This window comes from Mytilus californianus, unplaced genomic scaffold, assembly GCF_021869535.1.
Source record: "Mytilus californianus isolate M0D057914Y unplaced genomic scaffold, xbMytCali1.0.p SCAF_29, whole genome shotgun sequence".
NCBI classification, from domain to species: Eukaryota; Metazoa; Mollusca; class Bivalvia; order Mytilida; family Mytilidae; genus Mytilus; species Mytilus californianus.
Window position 1 is genome coordinate 2,521,851 of NW_026262678.1, and position 10,833 is coordinate 2,532,683.

Here is a 10,833-nt window from a genome sequence, read left to right on the forward strand (position 1 = left end):
CGCATGTTCAGTTATTTAATACAAAAACGCCAATAATGAAATGTGAAAAGATGCGAGTCAATTTAACCGGAAGAACCGTTTCGTTCAATAGTTAAATCTCTTTTAAATCTATCGTAGACAAGAAAAACTTAAAATTTATCTCTGGTTTTTTTAAAATGTGTTTCTTAAATTTTAATCTTGTGTTAAATCAGTACTTTTCCAATGACATATTTTTTTCAATTTACAGGTTAAGTTTAAAACACTGCCATTGTATGCCAAATATTACCAAAAAATCTATAGCATGACCCATTTACTGCAACATGCCGAAAATTTGTTTGTTTAACCATGCTTTACAGGCATTAATAGTATCAATGAATTTTCATATCGTTATTAAGATAATAATTTTGAATCTACTGATTCAACTATAATCATGTGTGCTGTTGAGACCCTTGTTAATGTTCAATGTTTGATGGTGATGAACTTCCAATATTTAGTTTTTAAATCTACTTATTCTGAAGAAATTAAAACTGGTACCATGTAGTTAAGTATTATTTTGTATAGATCTGAAGATTTGTAGCAAAACAAAGCATGACGTTCATTACCAAACATGAGAGGGTTTCCAACAATACATTAGCATGTCAAATTCTTTCTCACACATTTCTGAAGCTATTTACGTTTGAATGTCTCTATTTCAACTATACATACTACGCTTTAGAGCATCACTTAATGACTCATAACTGGCAAAAATTGCACTTTGTGAAACTATAAACAGACGAGTACGGACACTATATAAAAAAGAAGATGTGGTATGAATGCCGAGAATAATTCTCTACAGGAGAACAATTGACATGAAATGAACAACTATAGGTCACATTATGTCAATTTGATTTTCTGTCGTCTGCATATAACATATTGACGTAGGTTATGTATTTATTCCAATCTCATTTCAGGTTGCATTGTAGTTTCTTAAAACTCTCTCACCGTGTTGCTAATGAGTGACTGTCTTGAATATGCTTTAACTATTTTCAACAGGGAGAGAAACAAACAAAAATATCATCCTGTCTTAAGCTAATTAACTTAACATTCCAACTACAAAACAAATTGTATTCCGTCTCGTAATCAAGATAATTTTTTTTTTGTTTGAATTCCGAAGACAGTTTAATGTTTTCTCGAAAAGAAAAAAACACCCACTTATTTTAAAATAAAACAACTCGTGTTTCAAAATCTGATTGTGTCGAAAATATAAAATTGAGAATAGGAATGGGGAATAAGTCAAAAAGACAACAACCCGACCAAAGAGCAGAAAACAGCCTAAGGCCACCAATGGGTCTGCAATAAATTTTAACACCACACGTTTTCACCTTACCAAGTAAAACACAATAGATAGTTCACTTTTATTTGTTTTAATTAATTCTATATTTAGTTTGACACACTTTTAATTGTAAATTATACTAGATAAAGATAACGTCCAAGATTTCTGATTTATAAAACTGGTTTTTGCAAGTCCAAAATCAAACACACTAAGACCAAAGAAGACAGAAACACCCCAAGCAAGTCTTTGACGATGTCAGAAGACACTTGTGAAACGTGGAAGTATTTTGTTACTGTTTCAAACGTCGTTCATCCACCAGACGACTGTTGGCATACAGATGGAATTTAACGTCCCCCATTAGGACCATGATCCATAATGTTTTATAGTCATCTGAAACAGATAGAGAGCTTTATGAAGAAGATACATATTAAGATTGATTCACAATATCAATTCAAAATAAGATTTTTGATCTATTCAAATTCAATAGAATGTAAAAAACTTCAAAAAAGTCGATATATCGTTCGTGTTGGGACAGTCAGGATTCTTCTTCTTCAAAATTATCTCCTCATGACGCCACCTATTTTTATAATCGCAAAATCAAAGCCATTGTACTGATGGCACGCTGACAATTTATCTTTTTGAAAACTGATCAATTTATCCACATAGCATCATTACGATCCTTATATGCCAGTCTAATTTTAAAAATACAAATGAATCTACTATCTATTTAGCATCATTTAATGTACTTTGATGCATTGTTGTGTGTTTATTTTTTCAACATTGGCTAGAGGTATAGGGGAGGGTTCAGATCTTAAAAACATGTTTAACCCAGCCACATGTTTGCGCCTATCCCTAGTCAGGAGCCTCTTGCCTTTGTTAGTCTTGTTTGATTTTTAATTTTAGCTTCTTTTATGTATTTCGGAGTTTAGCATGACGTCCATTATCAGTGAACTAGTATACATTTTTGTTTCTGGGCCAACTGAAGCACTCCTCCGAGTGCGGGAATTTCTCGCTGCATTGAAGACCCATTGGTGGTCTTCGGCTGTTATCTGCTCTCTAGTCGGGTTGTTGTCTCTTTGACACATTCCCCATTTCCATTCTCAATTTTATCTGATCAACTTAGAACTATTATCTGGTCGGTTGTCAAGGTGAATTTACGAAAAAAAACTAATTAAATAATTCGTGGACATACTAATACTGTTCAGAGGTGGCTTACTTACTATCCTAGTTACACACATAAGTTCTTTTGGAAGATATGCATTTTTTAAGATCCACTTGGAAAGTCTATCGGCAAGTAAAGTATGCAAAAATGTGTTATTCGAAAACACCTAGTCTGCTGTTATTACTCTTTAGAGAGATATTTCAATAATTGTATATGAGAAGATGTGGTTTGAGTATTCAAATCACTTATAAACCATTATAAGTCAAAGTACAGCCTTCAACACCGACCCTTGCCTCACGTCAAACAGTAAGCCAGTGACCCATATATATCATTTTTAGCAATTAAAATGTTAAATGTAATTATGTCAACCTAGAGTCTAAATATATTTACAAAAAAAGGATCTGAAGCGATATGATGTATGAAATATTTTTCTTTTATACGTAGCCATGGCGTTGTCAGTTTATTTTCAATCTATGAGTTTGACTGTCCATCTGGTATCTTTTGTCTCTCTTTTACAAGACAGAAAGTGTAACTCAAACCCGAATACACATAAAATGGTGTACTCGACTATCTCATTTTGATGAAATTATTGCCTATTTTGGGGATATTTTTCCCAAACAATTACGACGCGGGCAGAGATGCAAATTAATGTTTTATAGATATCAATATAGGTTGCACTTTGTATATACATCTGTTTCTTAAATCACGCCTCTTTTTGGGGTATATATAATATTCATAGATAATTAATTTTGTTTACGTACTGGTTCCCAGATATGATATCTATGTTTCCTATCGAAGAGACATAACTTAGGAATGCTACCAGTAAATATGCATATGCATTTTGTTCTAAATGAAATCTATGGGAACCCTAAAGTCAAGGTTAGGGTAGTAAAGAATTTTAGTGTAGGTTTAAACTCTGAGAAGTTCGGGGCATATAAATGTTGAAAATATGCCGCACAGTCCTATATTTTTACCTTTAAAAAAAATAGAAGTGCATATAAACTTTCCATTCAAGGATATAATTTTTTTTTCAAAACTTCGTAGTAAAAGTTGTACAGTTTTAGCCGTAAAAGGAGTTCCTATGGAAAATTGCATTGTAGATATTTACAGTAATGCAACCTATACTATCTTTCTTTGGAATATTTTTCGGCAAAATTTAGGCTTATGCACAAAAAAGATCCACAAGTATTTAAAATTGAAAATGGAAATGGGGAATGTGTCAATGTGTTATCATTTGCACATACACTAATTGAATGTTTTGGGAACATTTAACTAAAATTTAAAAGTTTTTAAATACACGCGTGTTTAACTGCAATACATTTAAGATGTGGTATTTTAAAAGTAATAATAAACGGGTGATAATTAATCAAATATGTTTAAGACTTTAACCAAATATATCAATTACTAGATATTATGATTGCATCATTTTCTGATCGCACTGCGCCATTTTTAAAGGAATTAAATTACACTAAAATTTGTTAAGATACACAATCACTTACCTCTGACATTCTCATCTTCTTGTATTTATAAATTATAAATCCTGTAAGAAAAGTGTAATCTGCGTTAGTCGTTTATGGACATTTCGATATGACGTTCTTTATTCGCCTTTGAAACAATTCTAGAAGGATGTGGGCTTAGCCTGACGTCACAACAAAATTTACAACGCCAATTGTAGTTTTTACATCGCTAGAGATCAACATACACATTCGTCTTGGTGCTGCTGGCTAGTTAATTAAATAGAATATATCCAAGGGAGCAACCCTTTCACCTCAAAGGGGAGGGGGTAATTTTTTTTATATCGTAAACCGGTTGACTTTCTACTTGTATAACGCTTTGGCTACTTCAAATAAAAGTAAATTGTATTATTGTAATTATTATTATATTATATTATTATAACTGTCCAATTCGAAATAAAAAAAAGTTCTACCTTTTTCTATTAAGAATCGGAATAAATCTATCATGCCATGCTCCATACTTCTTTTAACTTGTGTAGGCAATATAAGTGTTAACATTTTTCACCTAGCTTTGCTCCGTATACAGATATTGATACATAAAATGCCTAACCATGTTAAAAGGAAACATAGAGCATAGCATGAATGACTATCTTTTTTTAATTTATCTAACTGTATGTGGAGATTTAGATAACTGTGTGGTAGTGATTCCGTTTGAGTGTTCTCTCGTTGATACATACATCTCCTCTAATATATTTTTGATTGGTTTAATCTCGAAAAATGTCTATTACAAGTCAGGAAAACGGAAGTAGTTTTTTATTCATTCCGTTGGCTTGTAAAGTCTACCGTTTGATTTTGTTATTTTATAAAGACTTCCCCCTCTTTTGATTACTTTTGTGTTCGCTTGTCTTAATACTGTTCTGTGTGGGTAACACTTTACATCGGATTCAAACATTTGAGAAATTAAAAATAATTTAAAGCTATCTAGAATAATAGATAGAAATAGAAATGCAAAGCCGCAACTGTAAAATATCAAATTTGAGTCAACAACCAATGAAATCAACATTTTGTAACTCGTGCGTTCAAATTGCATTTCAATTTTGACTTTGCCAACATTTTCAAAATCAAATATTTTAAAGCAAATTATGTAAAATAACCCAAACAGTTAAAGACCTATATAACCAAAAAATACCTAAAACATTTCCCGAAACAATGCTTTGCATGCAGGAGATTAAACCTTAGCTTCTAAAACTTTCTAAACTTACAAACTGACAATTTAAGAACGGATTTTAAAAAATAATGTCTTTTGACTTAAAGTTTTCACGATATTTGCTTTACTATTCTAGATGTGTATGAGCTGCAAATTAGCTCTTGGTTTAGAAGGATATTAAATAACCAAGGTTTATTATTGAAACTATTTAAAATCAAATTACTGGTTACTATATTCTTTCCACGTTATAGACACGATAATACATTGATAAGAAATGATAGACACAAATATTCATGCAATCAAATAACAAAATATTACATTGTTTTGTGTATTCGTGAATAGTCGTTATACGTTTTATTTTATTTCTTAAGTTAAACGTTTCTAAACTTTTACTTAAATAGTTTCATGATATCTTAGACATTGTCATATGATAAGTTCATAATTGGGTTTAGATATGCTTATATTTAATTTAATATTTAAATTCAACTACATGTCTTACTTCTTTTACGAACATCGCCATGGATATGAGTTTTGACTTTACATTGTTCTTTATCTTTATATATATAAATTCGAAATGAACAAATGCGCAGCATATTAGTCAGACCAGTGATTAAAAGCTTCTTCGACTGTGATAGGCTACACTTTTGATTAAACATTTAATATTCGGGCATGGGCGTTCAGATGCGGAGTATGTTTATTTTTACTTGGTCTGTTTTCTATAAAAACGTGTTAAAATAGGATACACCAGTAAGGTATGACTTTCTGGGATCTGTTAATGTGATGACTTAAGATTTAGTTTAAAATGAGCATGCTACGAAGCTTAAGTAATCAAGAGGGTAATAAAAAGAGTATATGAGTCAATGAAAAAAGGTAAAAGCAAAGTCAAAGGAATAAACAATATACATACAATAATCAACAAACACAAAAGGTTATGAAGACTAAAGTTACACTTAAATATCTATTTAAATATATAGTCACTTACTTTGATATATTCATCTTCTTCTTGTTTTTTAATAATTTAAACACCCTGAAAGAAAAGTGTAATCTACATTTTTTGTTAATGAATATTTTACAGTGAAGTTTTTCTTTCGCTTTGGAAACAAAGTCATGTTTAAAGTCAAATAGAACATAATCTGCACGTGGTTGACGTCATGATTGAAATTGTAAAGTCATTTGTATTCTGAAGAGTTCTGCAGATAAAAAAACCTTTCACCAGATTCCAACATTTTTAGAATTTAACAGTTAATTGAATGTTAAACAGGTCAAATTAGGATAGCAAAGCCGACACAGCGACACATCTTATTTGGGTTTGGAAAAAAATAAATCAACGCTGTAAAATTTATGTTGTAGAAGCGCATTTATGGGTCTAACTTCATGTTCAAAGCCGTGTTTTTGAAATCCAGGGATGAAAAAAATACCGGAACAGATTTAGAAGTAAAAGGACATAAAAAGTAGTCAAAACTATGTCAGTCCAACTTTTCTTTTTGGATTTGAAATCTATATATGTATATAGTGAAGTAAGTGACTATATATTTAAACAGATAAATTGCGGTTTTTATCCAACACAATCATAGGTTTGAACGTTGTTTTCAATTTAGACATGTTTATATTTTTTCGTTTGGGCTTGTATTATATTTTCCTTTGGGTTTATATGATCCGTTCTTCCTATTTCGACTCTTTAAATTTCAACAGTCTATCCTAAATTGAGGTAAATTATATGGCCTTCCAAATACCGTTTCGATCCCTAACATCACTGAAGAGACATTAATTGTCGAAATCCGGATATGGTGTACAAATTTTTGCACCTCATGTTTGCGGTATACCATCTTCTCCGCAAGTTTATTGTTTTCTGTTTGGTATTAAATTAATAATTAAGATCCATGTTACATCTCGTGATCAATTTTTTTGGCAATCAATCGTCAATGGCATTCAGCAGGGTTAAAGAACATCAGTTGTTCGACCTGTTAGTCAAATGCGATTTGTTAAAAAACTTTTAACTTTTTTGGTCTTTTGGAAAATGTTGTTTGTGCTGTATATATATATGATATATAGTTAAACTGATAATTTTAGAACAAGTGGTTAAAAATCATACCAGTGCCGAGCAACTGCTAATAATACCCTCTGAGACTGAAATACCCCACTTGTAGTTACATATTCAATAGTCTTACATTTTCATATTTGTTAACAAATAAAACTAGAGGCTCTAAAGAGCCTGTGTCGCTCACCTTGGTCTATGTGCATATTAAACAAAGGACACAGATGGATTCATGACAAAATTGTGTTTTGGTGATGGTGATGTGTTTGTAGATCTTACTTTACTGACAATTCTTGCTGCTTACAGTTATCTCTATCTATAATGAACTTGGCCCAGTACGTAGTTACAGTGGAAAATATTTTGTAGAAATTTACAAAATTTATGAAAATTGTTAAACATTGACTATAAAGGGTAATAACTCCTTAAGGGGTCAATTGATCATTTTGGTCATGTTGACTTATTTTTAGGTCTTACTTTGCTGTACATTATTGCTGTTTACAGTTTATTCCTATCTATAATAATATTCAAGATAATAACCAAAAACGGCAAAATTACCTTAAAATTACAAATTCAGGGGCAGCATCCTAACGACGGGTTGTCTGATTCATCTGAACATTTCAGGGCAGTAAGATCTTGACCTGATTAACAATTTTACCCCCTTGCAGATTTGCTCTAAATGCTTTGGTTTCAAAGATATAAGCCAAAATCTACATTTTACCCCTATGTTCTATTTTTAGCCATGGCGGCCATCTTGGTTGGTTGGCTGAGTCACCGGACAAATTTTTAAAACTAAATACCCCAATGATGATTGTGGCCAAATTTGGTTAAATTTGGCCCAAAAACCAAATTTGGCCCAGTAGTTTCAGAGGAGAAGATTTTTGTAAAAGATTACAAAAATTTACGCAAAATTGTTAAAAAATTACTATAAAGGGCAATAACTCCTTAAGGGGTCAACTGAGTTTCAGAGGAGAAGATTTTTGTAAAAGTTAACGGACGACGACGACGCCGGACGCCGGACGCCAAGTGATGAGAAAAGCTTACTTGGCCCTTTGGGCCAGGTGAGCTATAAATAGTTACAACTTTTATAGTCATATAACTCCATGTTTTTCAACATATAAAAATAGTAATTTTCTTGAAACTTGAAATTTACGTTAACTGAAGTTTTTATTATATTTGAGCAAATTATCTAGCTGTTTATGACCTGCAAGGTGACTTCAGTTTCAGACGGATAATATATATTCCCGGTTTAAAAATCAAACCATGTTTAACCGAATCACTGGTTATTATAGTTTTTTCTATGTTATAAGTACGGACTGTTTTAACTTCTTAACTGTTTAGAATAAACAATTGCAATTGCAATTTAAAGGGTGAAGACAGGATATTTATATATATCATGTATATATAATTCGTCTAAATCAAGGTTCAAAATAGTTATTTCTATTTATTTCAGATATTTCTTTTAATTTATAATAAAATTGCTTTTTATGATTTTGGCAACTGCTCAACAAATATGGACCCTAATATGCATTCATGCAAGATCAAAACACAAAATATAATACAACACCCCGTGTGTTTATATTTTATTTCTTAAGTGAAACGTTTTTAAACTTTTCTAAAATAGTTTCAGTCTGTTATTATATAACATTATGGATGTTGTAATATAATAAGTTCAAGATTGGGTTTAGAAATGCTAATAGTGATCGGTTGAAATTGATTTTTAAAAATTCAATGACATGTATTATTCATGTTTTAATTGTTCTACCAACTGCTCCATGGAGACGGGTTTTAATCTTACTTCTATAGTCTAAACCTATGTTGCACAAATACAAAACATATAAACCAGGCAATTGATTAATAGCTTCTGTGCTAAAATTAGAATGATTCCATGGTATCATTGTCAATTTATCATGTTTATCGGATATACACTTTAGATTGGCCTATTTTACCGATTTGCCAAGGAAGAAACACGACCAAGGATTCGTTAAAATTTTACACAAATATCTAAGAGGACGAAAGTATATTTTATCGTGAAAAAAAAAGTTAACACGTAGAGACATTTTTTAATGTTCTTCATCATTAAGATTCTACCTTTCAAAACCAAATATACATAATGGAACGCTTTCTTTTTTCTATTTTACAATCAATTATTGCCACGCTTGAATAAACTTTTGCTTAAACAATTATTATTGAGACGTAGGTGTACTCATTGATTGTTAGTCAATCATATGTTTCCTAGGTCAGAAAATTATATGAACACGTGTAGAAATATAATAAAACATGACAAGTGAGGATTTTTTGGGGGGATACTTTGTTTAAGGTCTGATTTTTCGAGATTGTTTAACATTATAAATTAGGCTAATTAAAAGTTAGCATGGTTTAAAGGCATCAAGAGGGTGTTAAAAAGATGTATGAGGCAATGAAAATACATAATAGCAGATTCGAAGGAATTAACAATTAACATTACACAATCTAAAAAACATTATAACCGAAAAACAAAACTATTGAACTCGGTGGTCTGGAACGATGGTCAGTCGAAATTACATACCACGTTGAAATAAATCATTGATTTAAGTGAAATATAATGAGATACATCAAAACATTATTCATTTTAGCCATGTGAAATGATATTTTATACTCTTTCAACAGCATTGCGATCGTGGACATTTTGATATAATAATATCTAAAACTTGTATTTAGAAGTTATTCATCGCAAACGTATTGTTATAGGCAGCAACATAAAGCCTCTCATATAAATTTCACGAATATACTCTATTATCGGTGACAGTAAAAACTCAACTTTTGTTTTTTTTGGTTGGTTGTAAATCTAATACCAAAAAGATAATCACGGATTCGATTAATAAATACAGACATAGATGTGACAGCAAAGTTACTGCTTGCACTTACAATACAAACATTTATTTTGAAACGTATTTGCATTTTGTTATGGAGTTTAATATATGTGTAAGTGACGAAAGCAATATAGAATATGATTACACATACAAATATGCAAGCTGAAAATTAACAAACGATCGACACATGATAGAGTTTTAAGATCAAATTAAAAAAAAAACTAATATTATGTGAACGATGTATATTTTGAAACATTAACAGGTTTTATTTAGTTAAGAAAGTTAATGGAAAACATAATATATTTAATGATTTACATTATACACATACCTTCTTCAACAATTGAAAACAGCCTATGCTGTCAAATGAAATCTCGGAAATAAATAGCGATATGATCAATTTCTTTCGCTTTTATACACAGAAGTCATGTGATCCCCATTATATATAATCATCGTGAGTATGTCTTTATGTTGGATCAGGTGCAAAACATTTTTTTAGATTTGTAAATTTTACCGTTATTGTTAATGTCTTTGTGTGTTCATAATAAATAGAATTCCTTTCTGATCACATGCTTACAGATATTTCCAAAAGGAGCATACAAAAACTTCTCATACTAGTATTCTAATATATTAAGCCAAATTAAACCTTTCGAAGTTTCGATCCTAACTTCTCAACGTTGGGGTATATTTTGCCTGTTTGAATATTTTTCATTCGAGCGTCACTAATGAGTATTTCTATTCGAACCTTCCGCCTATCGTACATACTTTTGAATCCTGATATCTATGCGTATGAAGCGTTTATGATAAACAAAGAGACATGCTAGTATAATTTTTCTTT

The 10,833-nt window shown here is 31.0% G+C and overlaps 1 long non-coding RNA gene across 1 annotated transcript; it reads right to left on the bottom strand.

Annotated features, from left to right (window-relative positions):
* Positions 1–1,361: 1,361 nt before the first annotated feature.
* LOC127732890 (uncharacterized) lies at positions 1,362–10,473 on the bottom strand. Its single transcript, XR_007996488.1, has 4 exons — positions 10,327–10,473; positions 6,097–6,141; positions 3,953–3,993; positions 1,362–1,681 (listed from the first exon to the last, which is right to left on the bottom strand). It is a non-coding gene; the product is annotated as an uncharacterized LOC127732890 (long non-coding RNA).
* Positions 10,474–10,833: the final 360 nt, after the last annotated feature.